Source organism: Eleginops maclovinus, chromosome 3, assembly GCF_036324505.1.
Source record: "Eleginops maclovinus isolate JMC-PN-2008 ecotype Puerto Natales chromosome 3, JC_Emac_rtc_rv5, whole genome shotgun sequence".
Taxonomy (NCBI): domain Eukaryota; kingdom Metazoa; phylum Chordata; class Actinopteri; order Perciformes; family Eleginopidae; genus Eleginops; species Eleginops maclovinus.
This window is the reverse complement of record NC_086351.1, coordinates 11809483-11823923: the sequence shown is the minus strand read 5'-3', so window position 1 is coordinate 11823923 and position 14441 is coordinate 11809483.

Below are 14441 nucleotides of genomic sequence, written 5' to 3'. Positions count from 1 at the left end.
TGAAAGCAAAGGTGTCAGAAGTCAGATAGAGTGGTAAAAAGCAGAAAGAGAAGGAGATCATGTTTTAGTGATTTGGTAACACATCATCTTGTAATTTCAGAAGCAAGAAGCCCAAAGCATAGATCCCATGAACTTTGCAAATGAGGTTAAGTCCACACAAATGGACAATGTGTTTCCATGCTTTGCTGTGCTACGTGTTCATGTTGCGTACAGATAGTCGTGTGTGAATTGTCCGCTCCGCTGGGGAAACGAGGGAATCCTGCCCAGACATTCCATGGCACGGATTCCCAAAGAGTTTCCACTACAAGTAAGATACACACTCTCACACACATGCTGCTTCTCAGGGTGAATTCATGTCTAATGTTTTAAAGGGGAAACAAAGAAAAAACTCAAAAGAGGCACAGCACAGTCACTCTGACAGCTGAAAACCCTTTTGGTATATTAGTGCCTTGTAGAGTGGCACTTAGGCACTTGATCAGGCAGGTTGTTGCTACTTGCACAGATTACCGCAACCTGCACCTAGCATGCAAATCCCTCATGCGACACAGCTCCAAATGGGGCTTCCCATTATGCAAAGTAAGGGCAGCCCCTAGAATACAGGATAAAAAGTTACTTCTGCATACTGAAATAAATTACACTGAATTATTGAAATATCTGGCTATTTGAATAACTTCACAACTAGTTGTGAGTTTAAAAATCTTAACGCTTCAGTAACCAAATGCGAGAGACTTAATCGAAAATAGCACACTCCACATTTTCTTTACACGCTAGGTCAATGTCATATGACTTGCCACAAGACTCTACGCAAATATTGTATAGTAGATAATGTAAACAAACAATAGATGGAAAGTGAGGGGATCCCCAAAGTGTTTCAAATGTATCCGGAGGCGTTCTTGAATGGGTGTACCAAAGTCACAGCAATTCATCCAATAGTTATCAGAACATTTCATTCAAATACAAAAAATATCAACCTCGAAGTGACATGAGAGGAACATTCATGGGGTCTTTTAAGGTAGTTTTAGGGTATTTGGACTGTGAATCGTTGAAGTCTGTAAATGAAAGTAGGTAATTAATCAGTAGAATAAAACATTTACCAAAGTTTATGGCAATCACTTATCTGTTGAAATATTTTAATCTGGTGTAGGATCCACCAAAAGAAACTATTAATTGAGAGGTTGTTGTAGCTTTTTAACAAAAACATTTGAAGTTTAATGTGCTTGTTTTGGTTAGGGGGTTGCACTGTAAGCATGATTAACAATCATAAGAAACTTAATTAACTGTGGCATAATCTGACAGAAGCCTGTCACATCAACTTAAACACTGCACCCATTGAAATAAATGCAGCTCTGGTTTGAATAAGAAAGCAAAACGTTTCCACTCTCATTTTGCAACTGCTTTCCGGCAGAATTACAGTTTAACATTTCCTTTTTCTCCATCCAACCATCAGGGCCCCCACCCCCCATTCATTGATATATCCAGCCTCCTTTCCACAGCTGTCCCCACTGAGCAAAGCGGGGCAGTGAAGCATTTCCATAGACGTGGCCAGGAGAGCTTCCAAGGCGTCACACACACACACACACACACACACACACACACACACACACACACACACACACACACACACACACACACACACACACACACACACACACACACACACACACACACACACACACACACACACACACAATTGATGTTCCACAAGCTTTCCAGACACACACAGAAACCTAAAGTGCCAGGAATTATATAAGTCCCAGGAGTATCTTATATAAAGAACAGATATGTTCATAAGAAAAAGGCATCTTTTCACACACACACACACACACACACACACACACACACACACACACACACACACACACACACACACACACACAAAATGAAGTCCATGATCATGGTCATTGTTAAGGTAAAGGCTACTGCTTACGCAACTGTGGTTACCTCATGTATTTTGTTTCTATTCCTGTCTGCTTTGAATACCATGACTCTTCCTGTGTTTCCTTGGTGTGTGTGTGTGTTATCCTGCAAGCTCCTGCCTACATGTCTTGTCTTTCATTAACGGCGATAAGTGGACAATTATAGCAGGTGTCTTTCAGAAGAATATCTAAAATACCATGCACGCAGTGACTGATATAGACCTCTGCTTTGCATATTGCTGTTGTTTCGGATGTTTGTCTGATGTTATACTATGATTTGAATAGGATTGCAGCTAATGATGGCAATGAGATAAAAAGGGATATTTCTCTTATGCCTGTAAAATTGTGTGCTTCCAGGTGCTTTTTGAAAACATTTGTAAAGTAGCAAGAAAAATAATTTTATGTAACAAAATTAATTAAGTCATTATTTAGCATGGTGTCAAAAAAAATGTACTGTATGTGTGCTTGTGTTCACATGTTTGTGGAAATAAGTGTGGATTCAGTGAAATCAAGCCCAGCTCTCCCTCCCCTGCTCGGTGTGGAAAGTGAACCGGAGCAGTGTTAAGTAGCTGTGTTTCCACAGTGGAAGCCTGTTCCTGGATAGAAAGTGAAGTGGAAGTTCCCCCTCATGGAGTGAAGGAACACAAGGAGGGAAAAAGAGGAAAGACTGAGTGGGGAGTTTAAAGAAAGGGCAACAGCGAGAGGAGAACCTACCCGGAGACAGCAAGACAGGAACACAGAGTAAGGGGAGAGGAGAGTGAAACAGAGACAGTGATGTTGAAGGCTTTGGTGAGGAGGAGGAGGAGGAGGAGGGGGCGGTGGAAGTGGGTCAGTCTGAAGTCATGACCTGTCTTTGACCTGGGTCTGGTCTGGAAACTATCTGAGAGATTTCTAAGAGAAGCCTCTCTGCCTTATGCTGACATGTTCATACAACATATTGATATACACATAAAACGTTAAATGCAAAATAAGTAGGATTTCCTAAAAAATACAGACTTAAATAAATACGTTTTTGAAGTTGTTGTTCTTCCAAAGGCTTTGCAACTGGTTTAGAAACAAACTATATTCATTACATGATTTAAACCTCAAGGATACTCAATTTGTGTTACAGGCTGCATCACGTGAAATGTTCTTATAAACAAACAAATCTTTGATTAAGGAACAATCTACATGTATGCTGATCTATGCGGGCCTGTTACCAAAAATTACCACTGGACACAGGGTGCTTTATTGTAAATGAATCACATTACCCAGCATAACACGGCCACTTTACAGCAAACAAAATATGTGTATCATAAAGTAAGGTTTTGTCATATTATGGGTCAACATGTTCTTTTACAACCTTAAAATGAATGTTGCTTAACAACATGTACAGCGGGAGAAGTCGTGACATGGGAGCAACTGAGACAAGTAGCCTTCTGACTACAACTTATTTCACTTTTTTAAAAAGCAACATTACAACTTTACTAAACATTCAGTGTAAAATACCTGAATACACAATTTGCAATTTATCCATTTTTGAACCCCCAGAAAAACAGAATTTAAAGTCGTACAAAACAAAATGTGAATACATGCTGTATATGTACGCACATACAAATACAAATACAAATGCACACATACTGAGTTTTTAAGGTTATGGAGGCTAATACATTGAAGTCAACACACTTCTTATCCAATCAGAATAGTTTATTCTCTGCAGTCATGGTACAATCCTAAACAAAAGTGTCACTCTGTGTCCTTTTCTAATGACCCCTCAGCCAACTATTAGATGAGGATTTCAAAGCAGCACAGCAGCCAGCCAGACTGTGGCTCAAATGAAGTTATTTATCTCATAAGCACACAAGTTTCCAAACATTACACAACATTACTGAGCAAACATTTAGAGAACAGAACCCTCTCTCTAACAGGGTTAGCTTGGTGAATCACATCCGGTGAGTAAGCAGATTATTCAACAGAAAGAGAAGGGAGGAGTGCTGTCTTCCTCCTCCGAGTGACAGAGCTAAAGCTGCTCTGATGGTCACTCCTATTGTCACAATAGCCGATATTTCACATACATCAACTCACTGGTGAATAATAAGGTCAATGAAGTTCAGTATATCCATCACAAGGAGCACTTAAGTTATGCAAACAGCTCTGTAACATCCTCAATGAGTTTGAGAGCAGCTTCATACATTCTGAAAAAATAACCTTGATGATGCCATCCAGTCATCACGCTACTGAGTTGCATTATGGGAAATGTAGGACTGTGCGCTTTTGGAGCTTGGCCTGATTAGAACTTTTTTTCTGTCACCCAACTTAATGGAAGTAAAAATAGAAGACAACTGTAACAACTAGAGAACGCAATTCCTGAAGAATTTGCTAGTGGGAATGCTTTATGCTAAAAAGCTGACGCTGAACTGCAATGCTGGCTTTAAAAGTGACTTTTAAAAATAATGTTTAAAAGATGTTCAATAGTTTAATTATAATTGATAAATCTTAACTAAGTATGTGACCAATGCAGCACCACAGAACCACAATGACACCTGGTAATAGACAGTGGGGCTGGCTGCTTTAAAGGGTACATGAGCAGCAGGGGCTTGAATGTGTATTAAGAGAAAAGAAAGTAAAACCGCTTTGGAAAGGCAGCAGAATATTTTAACTGCATGCTTTTGAACTAAAACCATATGTCACCAATAATGTATAAAATATGTGGAACATGTTGAAGTCAGTATGAAGTCTCCATCAGACAGTAGATTAGGCTGAGACAGTCGGTTGAACTCCAGTCTGTGTGTTTGTCTCTGAGCTGACGACGTTATCATAACACCTGTGCCCAGAGATCAAAGGTTTCAATGGAAACGTGGAGTGATCAGTGAAAGGAGAGTCTTTCCATTGATCTGAATGAAAAATAAACCTCTTACATTTTTAACTATTGTTGAAAAATGGTAGCAGCTATGGGTGAAATTTCAACGCTCAGAGCATCTCAGAAACCTGATGAGCGGATAGTGTGCTTGTTGTGTATTTTCAGGACAGTAATGTGGCTCATTTGGCAGTTTGTGCAAAGGTGTCCGGCTGGTGCTGTGAGGAAAGTTGAGGCTAAATTTACAATGGGATGGAGACATGTGAAAAGTTTTTGTCACATTCTGCCCTCAAAGTTATTTGCTTAAATTTCTTTAACTTTTCAACTTACGAGAGGTTTTCCTACAAATCAAGCATAGAATTATGTCCCAGGAGTGTAGGGTTTGGGAATTATGGCAGGTTTAAAAATAAAATGTAAGGCGAATTTCAAGCTCTCCTCCACTCTAGCTCTGACATCATGCACTCTAACCCTTAACGAGCTGCGCAATATCTGAAGAAGGCCTCTTTACCAAGCTGCAAACAAGGTTGAATATTTCAAAAAATATAAAGGTGATTGAAAAGTTTTGTAACACGAATACTGTCAGAAAGATGTGTAACATTTTAAAGTTGGAATGAGGTTTCTGAGGGGAAGGAGCAGTTAGTTGAAGTTGCTTGAAGATTTTTCAAGTCTGACCATTTTTTCCATTCATTCCTAAGCAGAATATGTTAATCAATTATGGGATATATCAGTCGAAATATGAAAGTTATGAATGACAAAAATAGAAGCAATCGATTCCCGATCGAGCTGAACATTTTGATCTTTGAATGGAGTTTCTGCGATGTGGAATGTGGGCGGAATAATAATAAGCATAAAGTATTTTGTGCGTAGAAGAGCGTTGGAGTACAGCATTCCAACTATATGTTCTTCTACACAACTATAATATTAGCTTTTATCGAACAACTAGTTCACATCTTGATTGCATATACAGCCCGGGAAAAAATTAAGAGACCACTCCGGAGCTATATATATATATATACTGTATATATATATATATATATATCATACTTCAAAGTAACTTCAAGCACTGGATCCTGGTATTACAATTGCAGAAAGACCAGGACGGCAGAACCTCAACCCTCAAAAACCTCCAGTCTGCTTATAAAGTGTTTTTTTAATGTGTCGGAAAGGACGCTGAGAGTCTAAGTCTTCAAATGATGCTAAAAGATGTTTGTTTTTTAAAATATAATTTCTCCAACTTGTCATTACCCCAGCAGGTGGGTGTTTGGGTGTGGGTTTACTTACAATAAAACAGATTTCCATTATTACTGGAAATTATGCACAAACGGCAGAACTACTATTAACATGTTACATCAGAAACAAATTATATCCACATTTTTGGGCACTGCACTCCCACACTACAGTCAGCACTTCCAGTCATGGGAGCGGCACGCGTAAATACTAGCTCTGCAGGTATGCAGCTGGCATAACATCAGCATGATGCTACTCTCTCATCAGAGGAAGAATTTCTTATGGAAATTTATGGGAGTGTCTTTCACTGCGCATCAGTGGCTTCTGGGAAGATCACAATGGCACCCATGGATGTTTTATGTGGATTGCTAGTACCCACGCAGTAGCCCTGATAAGCCATGATGCATATGTTAGATTCCCGTGCACAGGTATTGTTGAGCGCCAGGTTTCATTCGTGCGAAGAGGGTGAAATTTAAATGTCAAAGTTGAGATGCGGTGAATCATAAAAGGTGAACTTTTTAAAAGAAAAAGGTCAAGGCTGAGTGTAAGCCAACTGAAATAACAAAATGAATCCTTGTGTTACTGATGAGAACAAACGAGGCACCGTGTTGTATTAGTTTATCATATTGTAGCACAGTGACTTTTAGTTTCTTTACAAAAGAGAGTAAAGGAAGACAAATTACACGAGAGCGTAGTTCTTGTTGCCACTAATGCAACAGCGGGTACTGAAGGTCACTGCATACAGTTGTTTAGAAAGATTCCGAAAGGAACTAACATGCTAGGATGTATGGTCTATTATTCACATTAGTGTATACAAAAAACTGTATATGCTTTATCAATAGGTATTGCATTTAAATTGTTTTAAATGTATTCATTTAAAAAATATATGCATTGGATATAAGAATCTAGCAAAATATGTTTCACATATTTTCTTTTAATTACCTTGTGTTCCTTTTTTGCATTCCTTTTTACCGTCATATTTATTCTTGTTCGACTGACGTTAATGACACTTTATATTAAATTCATAAACAAATAATATTAAAAAATGTTTAGACCTTAATTTCCTGAATTTATTTACTTAGTTGTTACATGAATTGTACCATGACAGTTTAAATTGCGCAAACAAAAACAATTACAAAGAAAAGCTGTATTTTACATTTGTGCAATATTTTTATTTATATTTTATTATTATTATTATTATTATTATTATTATTATTAATAATAATATTATTGTTATTATTATTCTTAAATATTTTGAGAATATAAATCTAAACAATTTTAATAATGATTATATTATATTTCCTTGTCTTGAAACCTGAAATAATAAACAGTTCTCAAAATGAATTTTGACCCAAATAAGAAGTGAAACTGTTTTGTTTCTGGTTTTGACTGATTGCAATAGGTTTCATGCTGTCAAATTATGATACATTTTAAATAACATCAAGTAATGGTTTTGTTACGAGGGACAACTTTGAAAAACCTTAAATAAAGACCTTTTTAAGGTCAGACCACCGAAAGGTTTGAAAATTCCCATAACTGATTCATATTTGTCTGGTATGTTATTTTGGTGATGTTTTCAACAAAATTCATTATGAGAGCATTTTGTAGCAAATAGAAGAAAATAACAACAAATATCATGTCTTCATTAAATCATTGAGGTTCTTTTTTTTTAAACACCAAAATATGAACCAAAATATGCAGGAGTGAAAATACCCTACAGATTAAAACGTTCAGGTGAGCTGAGAGTTTTATGTTTAAAAAATATTTGAATATTGCCACAATCACCAACAGCTCAAACACATCTGAACACTGTTGCTACCTGTAAATTCCTAAAGGTCAACCATCCATAAACCTTTGTAAAGGTTAAGAAAGCTAAGTATCGTGTGACACTACATAGAGAAACTATTTTCAATCATGACCACCCACAAGTTGAGTCTAAGGTTAATAGGTTTGAAAATGAAATGATGACACTAAATGAGTCACCTTATAAAAAGGACATGCAAATTTGTTCAATTACATGTATATGCAAGCACCCACACACATATACAAATGTGCATGTTCACAGACAGCTACTGGCTGAAGACATGATCAGACAGGTTCCTCCTTACAAGATGACATTTGCTTTTCCCTCTCTCTAAACTAAGCTGCACATACCTGAAGTTTATAAACCCTCACATATTCCCATTAACAATAGATTCTACACAGCCTTTCAAGCATTTCATTCATACACCGTGAGGAAGTGAGTGCATGGCTGGTAGAGTTGTCAGTGTTTGTTAAAACTTAGATGGATAAAAAAATACCAGTCAGCAACAAAATGGAACATTTGCATTATGAAATAAGTATTCTGCTGACAACTGATATGCAAACATCACTAAATACTGTGATGATATAACACACCATTAAATCATGCCAAATTGCTTTCTTAACCTTTCTTTGGTCGACTTTTCTGAGAGCAGTTTCACACTCTTTTTTCTAGGAACAACATGTTGACTAGGCTACACTTTCACACGTGGAATCCCGGTAGAACCACAGTGTGTAGCTAAACTGCAGCAGATTAAGTTTCAGGGTTATGCTCAGCGACACCTCAGTGGTTGTTTATAAAAGAGGGGCATGTTTTGCTCCATTATTTTCCCTGTGCAGATTTATTCCATCAAAATCTAAAACTAGTGCTGCAACCAACATACCAAAACTAACAATTATTTACCTATTATGAAAAGAAATGAACAAATCCTCAAATTTAAGAAGCTTGAACCAGTAATTAGTTGGTAGTTTCCTTGACAAACATTGAATAAACTGCCGTTTAATGGATTGATTCTTGCAGCTTTAGTTAAATTGCATAAGGTATTACTTAAGAACAATATATATATAATCTTTAAAAGAGAATATGTGCTGAGAAAGTCTTTTTTAATATGATTATCAATTTATAATAATAATAATCAAGTTTAATTCAAGATTCAACGGCTTTAATGTCATATGCACACAAGCTACAGTATATAAATGGCAATGAAAATCTTAAGTACTCTCTAAGAATAATAATAAAATTAAAAAATAGTGCAAGAAGAAACTGACTAGAATAGAATAGTGCAGACCAATGTGCAAGTAATATAGATGAAGACGAAATAAACTTTATACATGTCAAGAAAATAAACAAATACAATAAGCCAAATAATGCAGATATTGTTATAAGTGACCAAGTGACTTAATTTAATGTATTATTTAAAACAGTATCCTCTTAGCTGCTATTTTTAAAACATTTGGTATGTGTCTTTTTCTCAGCGAGCAAATAGAGAAGGAAGGTATTCAGGTCAGGTTTGTAGTCGCAGGAAGTATGAGCTAAATGCACTGTCCACTACAAGTTGCATTAGCAACACATCCGACACTTCAAAAAGTATCAAAAGTGTCAGCAGGGGGGAATAGCCCAAACAAGGAAACTTTCCACCTCTGCCCACGACTGTGACTCATGCAGAAATGCAACCACTTGTTTATCTGTAAGTGTGTGTGTATGTGTGTGTGTGTGTGTGTGTGTGTGTGTGTGCGGGCATGAGTGCGTGTGTGTCTCCCTATGCACACGTCCATGTGGTCAGTGTATAACCCAGGCTAACATTACTCTTAGCCGAAGCAAGGCGTCAAACACAAAGCACATATTTAGACCTAATACGCAGAATAAAAAATCACAGAATACACACAACACATTCTGCTCAAGTGTTGAATATCTGAAGGGCAACGATGAAACTGACTCAGCTTCCAAAATGTCATCACTCCTTTATATTAATTAAGCCTGAACTGCAATTATGAGCTGTCGGGTAGATACCTGAGCGCTGAAGTTGTGGGAGTGGAGCAGCAAGAGGGCATTCAACCTGATGGTGCAAGTTTCTACCCAAAGCAGTGCACGTGAAAGGTTAACAGTTTCTCACACAAATACATCAGTATTAATCCAAACAATACATATAAACACAAGGCTGAATTTCCCAAACTTTGAATAATAGCATCCACAGTAACATTCAGGGCCATTTCCACCTTGTTGAATATGATGTTTATTGATAGAGTGCATGCAAATATTTGGTTAATCCCCCATCACTTGATGCACTGCTCATCGTTTCTCTTCAAGTTGACACCTACTGAATCTCAACCACAAGGAGAGTCTGGCCGTGTGTTGCCTGGTATTTCAATTTAAACGGGGAATCCTGTGATGTGAAACTCAAAGGATAAATCATACATGCAAACACACACAAACATACACAAATACATTTGTTCCTGTTTCTGACATGTCCTAGAAAGTGGCCTTTAAACAACTGCCTACACTGAGGTGACTCATACGCCCACTGTTCACATATTTCCACACACTATCTTACAAATTACACCCACACACACTTAACCACTGGTAATTAAGTTTTAAACCCACAACCAAAGGAATGAGGCAATAAGTTATTTCCAGTGATCTCACATAACAGGTGAATTGCAATGCTTGGATTTGCAGGTACACTGGTATTGATTGACATGATTTTTTTCTTTTTAAATGCAAGATAACTAAACTGACCGAAAGCAGAGCTTCATAGTTGGAAGAAAAGATGTTCATAAGAAGTCCAAAACCAGGAACACCTGGGAGGCATGGAAAATATTTAATCTGATGCCATTACTCAATACAGTGATTGCTTCATATTTGTTGTTTTTCTTGTTTGCAACCTGGCACACTTCTGTATTTGCCACGTGGGTTCAGAATATGCAAATGCTCAAGTATTTTTGGTTTGAAGACCAGAATCAGACATGTACTAGGAAAGATAGAAACACATTTTTTATTTTATTTTTGTTTCTGTTGCATGAATAAACAAAATATTTTTCATTACAAAAGTGTATCTGCAGGACAAGAAGTCTCCAATTTTCAAGATGCATCTAGGACCATGATTGGCTTACGAACTAGTTGTAATGTCACAAAATCATGATTGTATGTACATGTTTTTAACTCAAATGTAAGGTACAGTAATTGCAGAGACACGTTATCCTTTTAAAATATAGAAATTGAAAATTATTCTCAACACTCAAACTCTGCATATTCACTACATCATTCTGCAATATGCGAGTGAAGTAACAATAAGCAGATGGAGGAAGGGTTCTATTGTAGATCTGCTCTGTCAGTATTTTCAGGATGTAAATAAACAACCTTACTTTTGCAAATCAACAATTGTCAACACTTGCACTTTGTCAGTGCCCAGTCAAGAACATGATCGTTGTTGCTCACAGTCTGTCTGAGCTTTGTGTAGCATGACAATGACTGATATCCCCATCCATCAACGGACCAAACCCATCAATACAATTCTAACTGTTAATTACTGGCCTACAGTAACTGAAGTGCCTCATTTAACATGGAACAACACCAGTTATCAATTTGGTTGAATACCGTCTGTGACCCGCCCTAGCAAATAACGATGACTGGTTAATAATGGATATATGTTTTGTCTGCCAGTATTACCAGATGGAAGGGTGTAGACAAACTTTCCACACACAGTCACAGTTATTACAAGTAGTCAAGCCAGATTTTATGATAAGCAGCTTTATATACCAAATAATAATACAGAGATTGTATTCAACCTCCAATTTTAATGATAAATCATATACAGATACAATGCTACAGAGTTGCACCACAGAAAGAACTGCACCAGTTGACCTGCGTCAGAAGAAGCCTCCATGCGTACTCACAGGGACAGCAGCAATGCAGAAGTTTAAAAGGAAATATTTATTTGTAAGAATGCAAATTTACCCAATCCCACATCACACTAAACAGGCTTGCTTGACTATCATGCTTATTCTTCATCCTTGAGTATAAGATATTGATCCATGGAGGAGGCGTTTACTGTACATATATATAAAAACGTTTGCATATGTACATAAGATAAACAAGCACCCAATTAACCTAAAAAAACCAACATGGGGTCAGGTTTTACATACACTGCCACACACCAAATTTACAGAGCTGTGAATCATGTTGTTAAATTTCATAGTGGGGCAATAATAAAAAAATGGGGATAAATCTGCCATCAAATAAGCGAGGGAAACTACAGAACATCACGTACAAGCTGCTGCGCATTAACTTTCTTGCCCTCTGATAGGACACACACACACACACACACACACACACACACACACACACACACACACACACACACACACACACACACACACACACACACACACACACACACACACACACACAAACACAAAAAGTGTAAAAACACATCATGATAGCATCACATAATGGCACAGAATCTCTGAGTGATATACAGTACACCTCCTGTGCCATGGCTCATGGAACTACTTCCCTCCTGTCTTTGGGCAGTGGTGTGATAAGGCTGTGATGGGTTGTATTACTTCACTTGGGTACTCCCAGGGGGAATCCCCCTGGTGTTGCTGTGTATGTGTGTGAGTTGTGTGTGTCTCTTCAGAAAGGGAAGAATGCCACCATTGAGCACACTGCCATTGCGCCAGCAATCCTCTCCCCCGCACCCCCGCCCCTCCCCGTCCTCGCTTGCACTCTGACGTACAGTTGGAGCAGATTTGGTGACACGAAGATAAAAGCCTTCCTCTGTTTCTCTGCTTTCCTCTTTCTCCCGTGTCACCAGAGAGCTGAGTGCTGTTGCCTTGGCCATAGACATAGAGAGCTCATTCAAACTGACACAATCACTTTTCACTTCTGCTTTGTGATAAGCCAGAGTTCAGAGTGTCTCTCTGCAATATGCCAACCATATTGTCAGCAGCTCTGTACAGAAGGTCTAAAGATGCTATGCCGCTGTATATACTAGCTACAGCTTTGCTCTAACAACCATGGCAAGAAAGCCTAGTAGGTGCACTTTTGCAAAGGCCTTAACTTCCTCGCTCATAAATCTGACAACTCAGACAAGCCTGCAGAGGTTAAACAGTTAGCAGACACTCAACCTGTCACTGCTATTCAAAAATGCACTCACCATTCATTCGAGATGTTTTTTGTGGGGAATTAAGTCATGACAAAATATACCCTGCAACAAGGGAGAGAACATGTCAAGCAAAGTTCAGAGAGAAGATTCATAGTGACTTCCTCTTCAGCAAGTTTGATTGTTCAATGTTCTCGTTTGCTTTTTATGAAGAAGTGGTAGTTGCAGTGTGATATAAAGAACGTATCTGTTTTGGGAGGCTAGCTGAAAACAATCATGTTGCATCAAATGCTGAATTAAAAACCACAGAAGAAGAACACGGAAAGCCTCTGATCAGAGCATGCGCAGTAGCCAAGGTTCAGCTAAGCGTTTACAGGTGTGTTGGCGCTGATTCAGAAACCGAGGAAAGGAAGAGAGGTCGGTAGATTGTTACCATTGTGTGAATCCTACGTTGTCTTTTAAAGAAAATGAGCTATGTCACAAATCGATAAATAATGATAACTGAATGTGTGGTTCTGACTTCTGCCAATGTTAGCTAGCTCTAACCAACTTTAGCTAGCTAGTTTGAGTGAAAGCACAGAAAAGGTAATAGTGAGGGTGTTTACATTTAACTGGGTTTATTACTTCTCTGTTTTCCTAATCATACACTGTATATATAAACAATAGATCCATGTGGGTCCCTGTGACAGATAGTCTTTCTAACACATTACCATAGTTACAGTTACTCCGAATTGCCTATGTTGTTATGCGTCAAGTGACTGCAGAGTTGCATGCTGCGTTGTAGCCTCACATAATACGCCGATAAGGCCTATACTTGGCTCTCTGGCACTAAAATAAGATGTCAAACTTTAAAGACATGTATGTTCCGCCTCCCGTGTCCACTTTGGTCCTACTGACTCATATTATGTCATTCGCCATATCTGCGTGCAGACTTTCCGAGTGGTTGTGGATTTTGTAAAAGGTGGTCATACACTAGCTAGTGCATGCAGCGATGGAAGAAATACTCAGAACTTGTTCTTGGGTAAAAGTAGAACTACCAGAGTGTAGGAATACTCTGATACAAGTAAAAGTCCTGCAATCGAAATGTTACTCAAGTAGTAAAAGTATTATCATCAAATATACTTAAATTACCAACAGTAAAAGTACTCATTATGCATTAAGTAAATCTACTCAGTAACTTTGCACCAATGAGGAGAGCAAAGACAATTTTATATCTGTATTGTTTTATTTATTTCTTCTGCATTATTGGACACCTGTTAACTGTTCAAAAATGTTTTGCTGTTACATTTGTTAATGTGCAAACTGGAAGGCCCTGTTGTCAGGACAGATTATGACAGTGACGATTGATCATGACTATTAACTTTTCCTTGACGTAATGTGATTTGTGCTTGGTATTACACAGGACTCTGACCGTGATGAGGCAAGAGTCTGTTTAGATGCTGAATGTTATCAATGATGATGAGCTTCTCCCCATTTCCACCATGACCCAGTGTTTACTGCCATCAATGTTGAAAGAGGTATTGTAATCGATGATCTACAGTAAATTTCCTTTTTTTTAGG